The sequence below is a fragment of the Neovison vison genome, chromosome 6 (assembly GCF_020171115.1).
Source record: "Neovison vison isolate M4711 chromosome 6, ASM_NN_V1, whole genome shotgun sequence".
Taxonomy (NCBI): Eukaryota; Metazoa; Chordata; class Mammalia; order Carnivora; family Mustelidae; genus Neogale; species Neogale vison.
In genome coordinates, this window is record NC_058096.1 from 51,225,433 (window position 1) to 51,242,206 (window position 16,774).

The following is a 16,774-nucleotide window of genomic DNA, read 5'->3' on the forward strand; positions in this document are numbered from 1 at the left end:
ATCTTATCATCATTCCTTCGTTTCAGATTCAGTTGTATATTTCTAGGAGAAATATATTTAGTATAATCAGAAGGATGCAACTTCCTTCTTTTTCTCCTTCATTTCCTACCATTTTTTTTCTTCATTTTCCTACTCTGTATATATGACAGTACAGGAAATAATAAAAACCACCAACAAAAGTGAATACATAGATAAACATGATTGTTAACTACACAAACAATATCTGTAATCTTCAAATGTTTAAGTATATGCTAAATAAAATAATGTAAAAGTCAAGAGCAGGTAAGTGGAGATAAAATTTGAGTGTTCTAGTGATGTGGAATAGTAAAATATGTATGTTTTACATTTTCATATATATATTTCATCTTTTTACACACACACACGTGTGTGTGTGTGTATAGATAGATAAATAGATAGATTAGAGAGTCACAAAACATTTTCCTATGATATCTTCCTAATATAAAGCCGAAAGCCAAAAAAGGGGGAAAGAATACAATTTCAATAATGAAAATACTAATTTAACTTAAATGGAATAAATTCAATTAAAAGAAATTAAAACCAACTGTAAAAACAAATAAACCAAACAAGAAAACTATACAAAATAAAACAATGATTTTCAGACCCAAGACAACAGGCAGTACAGAGATAAGTCCTGAGAAACAAGAAACAAGAAATCAACCCTACATTTATTGCTGCTTCCTTCCTCAGGCATTCTCTGGACTACAGTGCATATAGGAAAAAGCCAAGTAGAGAATGGTGGCCTCAGAGGAGACAGAAACCAGTGTCTGTAGAGAATGGAACAGAAATTGGAGGGATGATTATTGGTGAGAAGGAAACTATACAGAGATACTTAATAAACTATGGAAGGCTTGAAATTTTATTCCAGTTGCACATTCCTATATTCATGACTTGCAGCATCAATAAGAGAACAGCATAGAAGCAGAAACACTCAGCTGGGTGTTTTGGTTAAAGAAAATGAGATGGTCTCGAGGATACTACATAGTAACTTCACCTTAAATACTGCCCACAGATTTCAGTATTACTTGAATATTTGAAAGAGAATTATGGGTGTTCACAGTATTAGTTGATCTAAGGTTCAGTGGGTGTGCAGGAAAAAAAAAAAACCCATACACTTGAGCAAGGGTATTTTCTTTCCTTTTTTTTTTTTTTTTAAAGACTTTATTCATTTATTTGACAGACAGAGATCACAAGCAGGCAGAGAGGCAGGCACAGAGAGAGAAAGGGAAGCAGGCTCCCCGCCGAGCAGAGAGCCTGACATGGATGAAATTTAACCCCAAGGCAACCAGTATTAAAAAGGTTTAGACAAATCAATAGTAGAGGGAAAATAAAATCATAAAAAATGATTAAACTAGGATGTGGCAGAAAAAGAGGGGAAAAAAAACAAGGAACAGATGTATAAATAGAAAAGGAACTGGCAAATTGATATGTTTTAATCCAATTACATTATTAATCAGATTAAATCTGAATAAGCTATACTCAAGAATTAAAAAACCTATGTTTTTATTAGATGAAAAAGTAGGATTCAAATCTATGCTGTTTATCTGTTGATATGCTTACATGTTTATATGTCATTACTTTAAATGTAAATATATATTTCTATAAATATACATATATTTATATAAATATAACAGCACATTAAAAGTAAAACGTTGGAGAGGTGCCTCTGCGGCTGGTTAAGTAACTGCTTCTTGATGTTGGCTCAGGTCATGATCTCAGGGTTGTGAGACTGAGGTCCACCTTGGGGTCCATGCTGGGTGTGGAACCTGCTTAAGATTCTCTCTCTCCCTCTCCTTCTTCCTATGTCCCTCCTCCCCACCTTTCCAAATAAATAAATAAATAAATAAAAATAAGAAAGAAAGAAAGAAAAGAAAAAGGATAAATTCAAGAACTATCTAAAAGTAACCTAGAGTAGCTACTTAATATCAGAAATCTAGAGTTTATAAAAAGATGTTGTCAGGAGTAAATACCTTTAAAATGCATGAAACAAAACTGATCTGAAAAAAACAAAAACAAATTTGCAATTGTAGTGAGAAACATTAACATTCTGTAATGACAGAAACAGTGAGAAGATCATTAACGATATAGATGACTGTACACCACCATCAAGAAAGTTAACCTACTAGGGGCGCCTGGGTGGCTCAGTGGGTTAAAGCCTCTGCTTTTGGCTCAGGTCATGATCCCAGGGTCCTAGGATCGAGACCCACATCAGGCTCTCTGCTCAGCAGGGAGCCTGCTCCCCGCCCCCCTTCTCTGCCTGCCTCTCAGCCTACTTGTGATCTCTCTCTGTCAAATAAATAAATAAAATCTTAAAAAAAAAAGAAAGAAAAAAAGAAAATTAACCTACTTGATATTTATAAAATATTCCCCCAACGATAGCAGAATATACATTAATTACTGGTACACATAGAATAGCCACATTAGAGACTATATTCTGGGCCATAACTATAATTTGCCAAATTTTAAAAGAATAGAAATCCTACAAAGTAATTGCATTACAATATAAATCAATTTTTGTATAGAAATTATATACATGTATATATACATGTATATATATACACATACATGAGAGAGAGAGAGTGAGAAAAGGGAAGGGAAAGGAAGACTACATTGCTGTGACTCACTCCAGTTTTCAAAGGGTGTCAATACTTCCCTGGGACTATCAGATGGGATCTTAGCGTGATCTTGAACCATTCCCACACATTTTAGTTTCTGCGCACCCCATCTCCTTTGAACAAAGACTATGTGAATTAAAGAGGCTTTTAATGAAAATCAAGCAATTCCTAAGCATTGCATTTCCTTTCACCTTGTTTGCTCTGCTGCCTGTCTGAAGCAGATGGCTGGATGACTGGTACCTTCTCACAATGTTAATAGTCATTATCACTGTGTCATTTGAAGTGTTGCTTCCATCCTGTTTATTTCTCTTTCCTTCTCCCTTTATGCACATTTCCTTTTATGTGTGCCACAAATCCCTAATATTCTTTCATGCTTTTCTTCACTTGCTATGGAAATCCTTTTTGATATGGAAAGAAAAAGTAATAATGAGCCTGTGATGTATGAGGCGACTAATGAAGTGTTAAACTCAACAACTGCTTTCCTTAAAATTCTGGACGCATGAAATGTGTATTTTTCTCATCAGCAGTCATACCAGTGGGATTACCACTTAAAAATTAAGATACTCAGGGCAACGTTTCATTTTATGACACTTAAAGAAACCATCTATAAGGGCGCCTGGGTGGCTCAGTGGGTTAAGCCGCTGCCTTCGGCTCAGGTCATGAACTCAGGGTCCTGGGATCGAGTCCCGCATCAGGCTCTCTGCTCAGCAGGGGGCCTGCTTCCCTTCCTCTCTCTCTGCCTGCTTCTCTGCCTACTTGTGATCTCTCTCTGTCAAATAAATAAATAAAATCTTTAAAAAAAAAAAAAGAAACCACCTTTAAGATGTTTATTCTGTGACATGTATTGCACATACAACGTAAAGGCGACTTACTTAATTAAATGATACTGAATCAAAGCTAATTCATAAATAAAATTGCTAATTTATGAATATTTCTGAATCTTCCACTAACCTGTCAAATCAGCTCTTGAAAATGCAATATTTGGTACTAAATCTTATGTCCTCATGTGTTTTTCCTTCTTTTCAGTTCCTCTGTTGGAAAATCTGTCAAATAATGAATGTGTAAGTTCCACTGTTGGCAAAATTTACATGTTCTTTTGTGGCAGAATGTTCTAAAAAATATCAGGTCTAATATACAATGTCATTTTAAGGGAAAATGCAGTCAATTTGGGAAAAAATGCCCGACGTATAGGACTAGAGTACGAGTGTGCTAGAACGCATATGTGAAAGTGGATAATAGAGAGCATGCCTCACAGTCAAAAGGAATTAGATAAATGGAAATACTGTGAATACAGCCACTGTCTCTTCTGAGCAAATCTAAAATTCACAAATCCTATCATTGAAATTTTCCTCTGATGTTTAGCATAGAGGTGACATGCCCAAGTAGTTTTAGATATAAATTCTTATAATAATATTCACTACTAATACTGATGATTATGCTATTTTTAACTCTTTATACAGGATTGTAAAACAATTTTTATGTATCCTTTCTAATATAAAACTTTTGTTATGAAAATTATTATCTGTTAATCTTCATACTTAATTGCAGTCTATGGTTTTCTTTTAAATAATCATAAAATAATAAGTATTTTAAATTATTGTTATAAAATTTGCAACCCATTAATCAAGTAAATGCTACAACTTGGCAAGGCAGAGTTCATATCTTCTATGTGATCATTTATAGCAGTTTTCTAAGCTAGGCATGCTGTGCACATTATACAATGAGATACACAATGTATTTTAAAAAAAAACCCTTAAAAATATTAAAAATGCCAAGCTTGAATTACAGTTTGAAGAAAATTCAATTTATACAGGTAGCATGACCAATTAACAAAGTAAATTTAAATATGAATAATTTATTCCTTAAAAGTGAGTTAAAGTATACTTGTAACCATGTTACAGCATTTGATTGATTTCTATCTTTAAAAGATTTTCTAATAGAAAAAAAATCTCATAATGAACCGATTTTAAATAAGTCCACTAGAAATAAACAATGACTGTGGAAAAAAGTAGATTTTTATGGTCTTCAAAATCAAGCCCATTAAGACAAATTAGGGATTGTCTACTCATTTAAATGCTATGAAAAAAAATTTTAAATTTTATTTATTTATTTATTTATTTTAAAGATTTTATTTACTTATTTAACAGAGAGCTAGCACAAGTAGGCAGAACAGCAGGCAGACAGAGAGAGAGAAACAGGCTTTTCACTGAGCAGGGAGCCTGATGTGCGGCTCAACCCCAGGACTCTGGGATCGTGACCTGAGTGGAAGGCAGCCACCTAACTGAGCCACCCAGGAGCCCCTGAAAATTTGACCTGAAAATTCAACCTAAACTCAGAAACACAAATGATATTCTAATATATCTGTTAAACTTAACCTGAAATATTTCGATAAACTAGTTTAGTTTAGAGAATTCATACAGCTTTCTCAATTTGCTGATTTAATAAGTACATACATAACTTTCATGAAAAGACACAGCAGGCTCTTTTTCTCTTTTGGATTGTTTTTGTTTTTAATTACTTACATACACTCCTAATTCTTATAGCAAAAAAAAATCTACTGGATATTTTTGCAGTTGTAATTTTGCCTTTGCTAATGAGCAAAAACTTTCATTCTAGAATTATTCATAATTTTATTACAATATGTATATGTAGTATAGTCAAATACATTAGTACAATGTATGTATTATAGTCTATAATGTAGTCAACATACATTAATACAGGAGATAAAGATATTTCAATGTGTTGGGGGAAATGATTGAACTAAGGAAGAAGAAATAAAGTGAAGTGGGAAAATGAGGAATCATAAATAAGCACCAACATGAATAGAAAGACCATGCAGTGGTAAAGATGGAAGATAATTTGTAAAGTAATGATTCAAAAGAAGAGCTGCTTATCAAAGACTTTATGAGACATAAAAATGGATCATAGAAAAAGGAAGAAAGAAAAGATGCAGGGAGGTAAGAGATTCATGGAAATTTAGCAGTGGATATTCTTGGGTACTAACACTTGGGTACTTTTACTCAACTATGGCTCTCTATAAATTCTGCTTAATCTATTTAAAATGGGTCCTCAGTCTTTGTGAGAACATATCTTATGAACATGATTGGGGAAATAGAATATACTCCTTATTATTATCTCTTCTTAATCATGGTGTTTTTGAGAAGATACAACTCCTTATCTAGCATCTTCCATATAAATCTCCATTTCTTTTATATATTATGGTTTGGCCTGCTAGAGGGAATTTGGTTTTTCTATATCAAAAACAAGAAATTAGCTCAATTCTTTCTCGAAAATTATTTCTGAACTGAGATATCACTCATGTTTTTTAAAGATTTATTTATTTGAGACACAGAGAGAGAAAGAGAGCGAGCGTGAGAGAGTGCGGTGGGCGGCAGGGTAGAGGGAAAGGAAGAGAGAATTCTTAGCTGACCCTGTGCTGAGCACACGGCCCATTCGTTGCAGAGCTCAATCTCACAACCCAGAGATCATGACCTGAGCTGAAACCGAGAGTCAGACACTAACCAACTGTGCTGACCAGAGGCTCCCTTTTCTTTTCTTTCTTTTTAAAGATTTGCTTATTTTTGAGATAGAAAAGGAAGAGATAATACTCAATTTTTAAACAATAAATTGCTTCAAATTAAGCTTAAATTTTATCAATATAGTTTTCAAGATTAATTTTTCATAAGCTTCAATTGGTTTGGTTTGTATCTTTTTATTGGTTTGTACATTATCTAATATAAACAATTTAATTTAAATCAGTGTTCAATATCAGAACCAAAATAGCTGAATATAGTTCAATCAAAATAGTTTATTTCTGACTGGCATTTTGAATTAACTTTATTACTTTTCTCAAACAGAATATCCTAAGAGAATGAAACACTACATTAATCAAAATGCATGTAACTCACAATATAACAACCTAATCATCAAAATTGGGTATGCTCATGGGAATTACTCTTCTGAATATGTGAGAAAAAATAACTATTAATCTAACTCATTAACAGAAAATTCTATAAGACTGTTGTATACCTGGTTTTGTGTATGTGTTACCCACCAGAACTTTGCCTAGACAAAAAATGTATTAGTCTTCTATAGTCCTTCTAACAAATTGTCAAAGACTTAGTCAATGAAAACAGGAAACATTTATGATCTCATTGTTCTGTAGGTTACATATTCAAAACAGACCACATTGGGCTAAAATCACTACAGTGACAAGATCACAGTCCATCTTGGCAGTTCTAGGGAAGAATCTATTTCCTTGCCTTTTCAGTTTAGAGACTGCCTACATTCCTTGGTTTTTCACCACTTCCTCTATCTTCAAAGATAGCAACTTCACAATTTCTGACTGTACTGTGTGATGTCTGTCTGTCTCTGACTGAAAATAGGAAAGGCTTTTAAGGACTCATAATTAGATGGTATGCTCCTTGATAATGTTGGATTATGTTCCTATTTCAAGGTTCTTAACCTAAGTCACTTTTGACATGTAAGGTAACATATTCATGAATTTTGGGGGATTCAGACACAAATGTTTTTAGGTGGCCATTATTTTCTCTTTTCCAGTAAAACACATTAAATCCCAGTATGTTTATTTGGCAGGATTTGAAGGTGATTTGACACAATTTCGTTTCTGAAACAAAGATTTATTAAAATAGCATAATTTCCATTATTCAATAAAGGAATATGCTATTTTGTCCACAATGCATACATATTACTTTAGCAGTACAAAAGCCATGGACCATGTGGCAATGTGGTGTAATCTTATAGTGCTGTCAGGTTTTTAAAAATAAAATAGAATAGGAAAAATGTTTGCTGTTAAAGGTTCTTTGCTGAGAATGAAAAGATCAGTCATTGCTAGGTGCTAGGGGTAGGGAGAGATAAATAGCCAGAGGATGCAGGATTTTTAGGACACTGAAACTATTCTGTTATGATACTTTAGTGGTGGATACATGTTATTATACATTTGTCAAAACCCATAAAATGTGTAAGACCAAAATGAACTCTAATGTATACTATGTATGTTCATGGACTGTAACAAATTTATAGTGGGGAAGACTGTACCTATGTGAGAGCAAGAGGTATATGGGAAATCCTTATTCTATTACTTTTGCTTTTCTTCAAATTTTTATTAAAATTTTAGTTAATATATAGTGCAATATTGGTTTCAGGAGTAGAATTTAGTGATTCATTACCTGCATATATCACCCAGTGCTCAACACAACCCATCACCCTTTCAGCCCATCCCTCACCAACTTCCCCTAAATCAACCCTCAGTGTCTTCTCTATAGTTAAGAGCCTTTTATGTTCTGCTTCCCCTCTTTTTTTCCTTCCTCGTTCATCCCTTTTGTTAAATTTGACATATGAGTGAAATCATATGGTATTTGTCTTTCTCTAACAGACTTATTTCACTTAGCATAACACACTAAGCTCCATCCACATCATTATAAAAGGCAAGATTTCATTCTTTTTGATGGAAGAGTAATATTCATATATATATATATGAATATATATACATATATATATATATATATATATACATATATATGCCATCTTCTTTATCCATTCATAAGTCAATGGACACTTGGGCTCCTTCCATAACTTGGCCATTGATGATAACGCTGCTATAAACATCAGAATGCATGTGTTCCTTCAAATCAGTATTTGTCAAATCAGTATCCTTTGAGTAAATGCCTAGTAGTGTAATTGCTGAATCATAGGGTAGTTCTAGTTATAACGTTTTGAGGAACCACCATACTATTTTTTACAGTGGCTGTCCAGTTTGCACTCCTACCAACAGTGTAAGAGAGTTGCCCTTTCTCTACATCTTCACCAACATCTGTTGTTTCCTGTACTGTTAATTTTAGACATTCTGGCAGGTGTGATGTGGTATCAACATCATTGTTTTGATTTGTACTTCCTTGATGATGAGAGATATTGAACATCTTTTCATGGTCCTGTTGGCCATCTGGATGCCTTCTTTGGGAAAATACCCATTCATGTCTTCTGCTCATTTCTTAACTGGATTATTTATTTTTGGGGTATTGAGTTTAAGTTCTTTTTGGATTTTGGATACTAACTCTTCATCAGATATGTCCTTTGAAAATATCTTTTCTCATTCTGTAGCTGCCTTTTAGTGTTCTTGATTGTTTCCTTTGCTGTGCAAAAGATTTTTATCTTGATGAAGTCCAAAATGGTTGATTTTTGCTTTTGTTTCCCTTGCCTCCAGAGACAGATATAGTTAAAAGTTGCTACAGCCAATGTAAAGAGCTGGCTGCCTGTGTTCTCCTCTATGATTTTAAAGGTTTCCTGTCTCACATTTAGGTCTTTCATCCATTTTGAATTTATTTTTGTGGGTTCTGTAAGAATGTGGTCCAGTTTCATTCCTCTGCATGTTGCTGTCCAGTTTTCTCAAAACCATGTTTTGAAGAGACTGTCTTTTTACCATTGGATATTCATTACTGCTTTGTCAAAGTTTGGTTGGCCATAGAGTTGTGGATCCATTTCTGGGTGTTCTATTCTGCTCCATTGATCTATGTGTCTGTTTTTGTGCCAGTGCCATACTGTCTTGATCACTACAGCTTCACAGTATAGCTTGAAGACTGGTTTTGTGATGCCTCCAGCTTTGCTTTGCTTTTTCAAGATTGCTTTGGCTATTTATGGTCTCCTTGGTGCCATACAAAATTTTGGATTGTTTGTTCTAGCTCTGTGAAAAATAGCTCTGTGAAAATCTAGCTGTTGGTATTTTGATAAGAATTGCGTTAAATGTGTAGATTGCTTTGGGAAGTATAGATATTTTAATATTTGTTCTTCTAATCCATAAGCATGGAGTGTTTTTCCTGTGTGTGTGTGTGTGTGTCCTCTTCCATTTCTTTCATAAGTGTTCTATAGTTTTCAGAGTACAGATCTTTCACCTCATTCCTAGGTATCTATGGTTTTTGGTGCAATTATAAGTGGATCAATTCCTAAATTTCTCTTTCCGCTGCTTCATTGTGGGTGTATAGAAATGCAACAAATTTCTGTTCATTGATTTTATATCATGCAACTTTAGTGAATTCAAGTGTCAGTTCTAGCAACTTTTTGATGGAGTCTTTCAGGTTTTCTACATAGAGTATCCTGTTATCTGCAAATAGTCAAAGTTTTGCTTCTCCCTTGCTGATTTGGATACTTTTATTTCTTTTTACAGTTTGATTGCTGAGGCTAAGACTTCTAGTACTATGTTAAATAACAATGGTCAAAGTGGATATCCCTTTCTTCTTCCTTATCATAGAGGAAAAGCTCTTAGGTTTTCCCCACTGAGGATGATAGTAGTTGTGGCTCTTTCATATAAGACCTTTATGATGTTGAGATATGTGCCCTTTATTCCTACTTCATTGAGGGTTTTTATCAAGAACAGATGCCGGATTTTGTCAATTTTTTTTCCTACATCCACTGAGAGGATCATATGGTTCTCATCCTTTCTTTTATTAATGTGATTTATTATGTTGATTGATTTGCAAATATTGAACCACCCTGCAGCCCAGGAATAAATCCCACTTGATTGTGGTGAATGATTCTTTTAATGTACTGTTGTATCAAATTTGCTAGTATATTGTTGAGAAATTTTGCATCTATGTTCTTCAAGGATACTGGCTTATAATTGTCCTTTTTCAGCAGGGCCTTTGTCTGATTTTCGAATTAAGGTAATATTGGCCTCAGAGAATGAGTTAGGAAGTTTTCCTTCAATTTCTATTCTTTGCAACAGTTTGAGAAGAACAGTACTAACTCTTCTTTAGATGTCATTAGAATTCTCCTAGGAAGCCATCTGTCATTAGACTTTTGTTTGTTGCGAGGTTTTTGATTACTGGTTCAATTTCCTTGCTGGTTATAAGTCTGTTCAGATTTTCTATTTCTTCCTGTTTCAATTTTGGTAGCTTGCATGTTTCTAGGGATTTTTTTCATTTATTCCAGATTGCCCAGTTTGTTGGCATACACATTTTAATAATATTCTCTTATAGTTATTTGTATTTCTGTGATATTTGTTGTGATAGCTCCATTTTCATTCATTATTTTATTTATTTGTGTCCTTTCTGTTTTCATTTTGATAAGTCTGGCTTCGGGTTTATCAATTTTATTAAAATCTTTCAAAGAACCATCTCATAGTTTTGTTTTTTGTTTTTTTTTTTAATCTGTTCTACTGGGTTGGTTTATTTGTTTGTTTCTATTTATTTCTGTTCTACTCTTTATTATTTCCCTTCTTCTGCTGGCTTAAGGCTTTGCTCTTCCTCTTCTAGATCCTTTAGGTTTAATTTAGGTTGTATATTTGAGACTTGCTTCTTGGGACAGGCCTGTATTGCTATATATTTTCCTCTTAATTCAGCCTTTGCTGCATACCAAAAATTGTGGACTATCACATTTTCATTTTCATGTGCTTCTGTTTTTAATTTTTTAAATAATTTTTATTTTTTTAAATTTATTCTTTAATTTCTTAGTTAACCCATTCATTCTTTAGTAGGATGTTCTTTAAACTCCATGTATTTGTTGCCTTTCCAAATTTTTCTTCAGGTTGACTTCAAGTTTCATAGTGTTGTGGTCTGAAAATATGCATGGTTTGATCTTGATCTTTGTGTACTTATTGAGGGCTGTTTTATGACCCAGTATGTGATCTATTCTGGAAAGTGTTCCACCTGCATTGAAAAAGAATATGTATTCTGCTGCTTTGGGGATGAACTGTTCTGAATATACCTGTTAAGTTCATCTGTTCCAGTCTGTCATTCAAAGCCATTTTTTTTCCTTGTTGATTTTCTGCTTAGATGATCTGTCCATTGCTGTATGTGGGGTGTTAAAGACTCCTATTACTATTGTATGTAATGTAAAATGGTTTCTTCCATGCTCTTTTCAAGCCCAGATAGTATCATTATGATTGTTCTTTTAAAATTTTGGTTCAGACATAGGACATATATCTATATTGATTAGCTATCTGGCTGTGACTTCTTCTTTTTTCTTTTGGGATGAATTCCTTTGTCTTGGCATTTTATTAAGGACTCTCTTAATAAAGAATAAAGAAAAGCCTGTGCCTGGTCATATTTCTACTAGAGCTGAAGATTTGCAGTACTCTCTAAATAATAGACCTGGTGCATGAAGGGGGTGATGTTTTTCTGGGAGGGGTCCGCTGTTGTTCTGGCTCTCAAACACACTTGCCCTACTAAAAAAGACACCTGCAGAGCTCAGAGGGGGAGGGCTTGGTGTAAGCATTTCAATGTCTCCACTGTGGGGCACTCTGCTGATGGGTGGGGCTGTTCTTCCCCAGAGAAGGGAATTTGTGTTCCTTCCTGCCCAGGAAACCCTCACAGAAGAGCAATGCATCTCTCATCTTGTGCCCCAGGTTTTCATAAGATACCTGCCTTCACCCTGTCCATGACAGCTGCCTGCTCCTGTGCTTTATCTGAGGTGCACAGCTGAGTTTCAATACTCCAAATTTTAGGGACCAGTCATGGGACAGACTTGTACTTATCCTTAGGGGAGGATGTCACTGTGCTGGGGCTGTTGTCCATTTGTTTCAGAAGGGCAGTCACATGAGTGCACAGGGGACAACACTGAAAAATTTGGCACCAGGTTAGACACCCTCAATAGGCACCTGTGCTCATATGCTAATGAATGGGGCAACTTAATGATGCCCACCAGCTCTTTTGTCCTCTGAGAGGTGGTTCTACCTCTCTCAAATGCACTCCAACAAGGGGAACTCTCTCTTTCAGTGTGACCTAAGGGATCCTCAGAGCACACTGCTGCTTCTGGGTCTCTGCCCTCCTTCTTCACAGGAGAACCACTACACTCATCAGGCTCCATCTGGTGATGGCACAGATGTCTAAAACTTCAGATTTTAGCTCTGCTGCTTGTTAAAACTTTTATAATCGTCCCTCTTGTTTTCACAGTCAGTGGTCTTGGGGAATTGTTTTTCTTTGCAATCCCTTGTGTGCTGTTTTATCTCTCTCTCATTCTCTCTCTCTATCTGTACCACCACAATTCTTTTCTCCCCCACATCACATCTTTGCACCTCCTATCGTTCACAGTGGACCACTTTCCTTTCTCTAGTTATTCAGTTTGTTCTTTCAGTCTTCAGATCAATTTCATGCTTTCCTTTGATATTGGATGATGCCATTCAGGCCATGTTTTTATCTGAAAGTGGTGCCCAAAGGTAACTAATATGAGGATGTAGATGCAAACTTGAATCTGTTTCCCAATTTCATATACAGTGATTTTTTAAAAATTAGACTTTAAAAATGTGGATAATGAAACCCCTGCTAGCTGCTTCTGAGAAACACTCCTGGGAGGGAGCCCTTACCCCCTCCAATCTGTCTGCTTTGAAGAAAGTGGCTGGGGGGAAGTGGACAGGACCTGGGTAGGAGTAACTAGGTCCATCCATTCTGAGAAAAGTGCATAGGCTTCCCTACTCTTTCCATTCAATTTTGCTATGAACCTAAAACTACTCTACAAAGTAAAATCTATTTTAAAAGTAACCATAAATTGTATACATCCATATGTTATCATTTGTTAAAGAAAATCCAATTAAATATTCCTGACTAACCAAGAATATCTTCTATTCTCCATTCTATTCTCTTTAACCTGTTTCCATTCTATGCTGTGTCTCTCACTCACCAACTCACCCCTGAAACAAAACAAATAAAACTCCCTTGCACCAGCCTGTTAAGTTTTACTTTCTCCTTCACATGTTTATTATGCAGATTAAGCATCTCTTCTTAGGAGATCATTTGTTCTTTCTTCTAAATCCTATATGAGAAGGGAATAGAAATGGTTGAGTTTTTCAGGTAGATTGGTAATTACATTCTCTTTGGACCAGGGGTGAAGACTGGTAGAGAGAAGGAATCTGTGGCTATTTTTATGTTAATGTTTTTATATATTTTTATCTCAATAGTCAATGAACTGGATTCAGTTGTTAACTAAGAAAATGGTGACATTTCTTTCTTGAAGTGGCAAAAATAATAGTCCCAACTAGCCAATTCTTTCTTCTCTGGGTCTCATATTGAAATTTCTTCCATCTTTCTGTATCAGGGTAAGACTTTTGAAGAAAATATAACAAGATTAATTTAAAGTCTTCTGAGTCTTTTAGCAAATATGCTTTTTTTTCTTCTTTATTTTTTTTTCTTTCTTTGGACAGTAAAGCTATAATGCTGTGTCTCTTATTCTAAACTGAATAGTCATAATCCAATTCTGCCCTTTTTAGTGACTATTTTTTCCCCCTTACTGGAACAGCAGCTTCTTTTGTTGTTTTCTATATTCTATGGATTGAAAAACTGCTTTAAAGCATTTATTTTGAAGGTAAAGCCCTTACTACTCAGAGTCTAATGGAGAAAAATGGTCCTTCCAATCCAAAGAAACAGACACTGTGGTATTTTTGTTAATGAAACATCATTAAATATTGCCCAAGCAGCAGTTCGTAAAGAAAAGTTCAAATTCCTTCATCTTCCATACCCTATTCAATATTGTAAAAGAGGAGACCATGAGACTGCAGCAAGTATTTTGGAAGAATAATAAAAAATGTTAGAGTGTATTGAAGGTCTTTAAAATGAAGAACAGGGTGGATGTTTGCAACAAGGAAGAGAAGTAGAATATAGGAAAACATCTCAGACTGTAGACATGATAAAGGGTTTCACATCAAATAAATAGATGGCCCCATCCTAAAGGTCCCTGATACACTCTAATTAGCCAAATAAGTGACAAAATTGTGCATTTATTTGGGAGAAAATCAGTGAGGAGCTCTTGAGTAACTGCATGCAGCAGTCATTTTGTCAGCGTTTCTAGGGTGGGAGTAAATTGGTTACAGACCCTCCTCTAAGATATACTGTATCTGTATCTCTATATCTCTCTATATTAGATTTATGTGTATGTAGATAGATATCTATATATCTTACACTGCTAGTTATCTCTCTATATATGGTACTAGATATCTATATACTATATACTACACGCTAGAGGAGGAGGAGTACACATAATAGTTTTGGCCCTGAAATATTATAGGAGTCTAGAGAAGGAAAGAATTCTACTTGGAAGATCAAGAAAAGCAACCTTTAGCTTTAAATAAATAGGACTGAGACATCTTGAAGTAGAGAGAGAACAATTTAGGGGGATGAAAAAACTGGAGAAAAGGCAGTAATACATGAAACCGTTTACCTGCAAATATGGATAAGGGGTGTGTATGAGGGTGCCTCAGGCTGCAGTAACAGAAAACTATATTCAACCTGACTAAACCATAATAGAATTTACTGTTTCACATAACAAAGGGTCCAGAGGTAAGCAGACCCAGCCAGAGGAATTTAGTGTTTCAGCTATATTTTCAAATAGTTTCTCAGGTTTGCTCTTTTCAAGAAACTGGTCTTTCCTGAAGTGGATGTCCTTCGTGGCTAAAATGGTGGCAATCAGCCCCTGGGGCATTACACCTGTTTGCTACTTATCTCAATAAGTTGGTGAGAAACTCCACATCCAATCATGAAATACAAACTCTTTCATGTAGTTGTCTTGGCTCAACTTATATCCCTTGACTTCCCAGGGCTAGTAACTGTTGGTCAGGTATTTATTCCCACACTTATATGCTTAGACACTAAGGTGAACCATGTTCTGGAGACAGGCAAAGTTAGGCACTAATTTAAAAAATTAAAAAAAAAAGAAAGAAATTTTGTAAGAAAGGTGTCCATATTTATAGGACATAAACAGTGCCCTCATCCAAAATAGTCTGAAGCCATGTTATGACCAATCTGAGATACCAAGATAAAGAGTTTGTGTGCATTTTTAAGTATTACGTTGCAGATTATTGGGAATGGAATGGCATCTCAAAATGTCATTTACTTTTAAAATACTAACATGGCTATAAGGCATAAGATTAATTAGAGTTGGTACAAGGAGGTGAGCTTGGGGCAGATAAAGCAAAACAATGAACCAAGAATGAAGGAAACAGTTTTAGTCGAGTCGCTATGAAAATGGAGAAGATAAGGCAGATGCAAGACATTTTATGGAAAACAAACAACAAGAGGATTTTCAAACTGATTCAATTTGGAAGCAAGGAAAAGTAAAAGAATATATTTTACTGGCAGGATGGTGAGGCAGTTATCCGAGACAGATGCCATAGAAAGGGAGGGCCTGTGGCAGAGGGGACATGATGAGTTGGTTTTGGCTCACTGAACTGGAATGAAAGGGGACTCTTTTGGCATTCCCTTGGGGTGAGTCCACAGACTCTTGGAAAAGGAGGAACAATGACAACAAAAATTAAAGGGGAAAAGACCATCAGAACATGGTGATTTTGAGGGAAACTCTGAACGAAAGCCTGAAACTTGGAGAAGGAAAATAAGAAAGAGTTTTCTTAATGGGAAATAGCTCATTACAGATTTATTAAATGTTCTTTAATACTCTTCTTATCAGGGACATAAGTTGTATATGACACACAAACAAATACGTGCATTTTTTAATAAAGATAAATACAGAAAATAAGACCGAAAATTGTGTTTATATTCTGATTTCCAAATGAAAATGAAGATTGAGGGTTTTTTACTCAGCTTAATTTTATGGTTTTTATCTCTGCTTTTATGGAATATCTTTATTCTAATTACAATAACACAATTACCTATTTCTTTTATGCTCAACATGAATGTAATAATTTCAAATAGCAATATCAATTTTACCACAAAAAAAAGAGAGGCTAATAAATGCAGTTCAAGCAGTACTCATCATTAGGATTTATTTAAAAACATGTGTATAGTTTTTAATTTATATATATAGGATTTGTTTAAAACATGTGTATAGTTTACAGATCGTTGCTTCTCCTCGTGATTATGGCACCAACTTAATACACAATTAGGGTCATATATTTCTTTCTTTCTTTTTTTTTTTTTTTCTTAATTCTTTTGTCAGAGAGAGAGAGAGAACGAGCAGGGGGAGAAGCAGGTAGAGGGAGAAGCATGTTCCCCGTGGAGCTACCCAGGTTTCCCAGAGTCACTATTTCTATTTGAATTCTGTTAATTTTAGAGGAAGCTTTTTCTTTCTTTATTAATTTCTCATATAAAAATATAAAATTTAAGTAAATATAAAAATAATTGTGAAGCCTACATTCAGAGATATCTAGCTTACATTCAGAGATATCTAGCTTCTGTACATGTCCA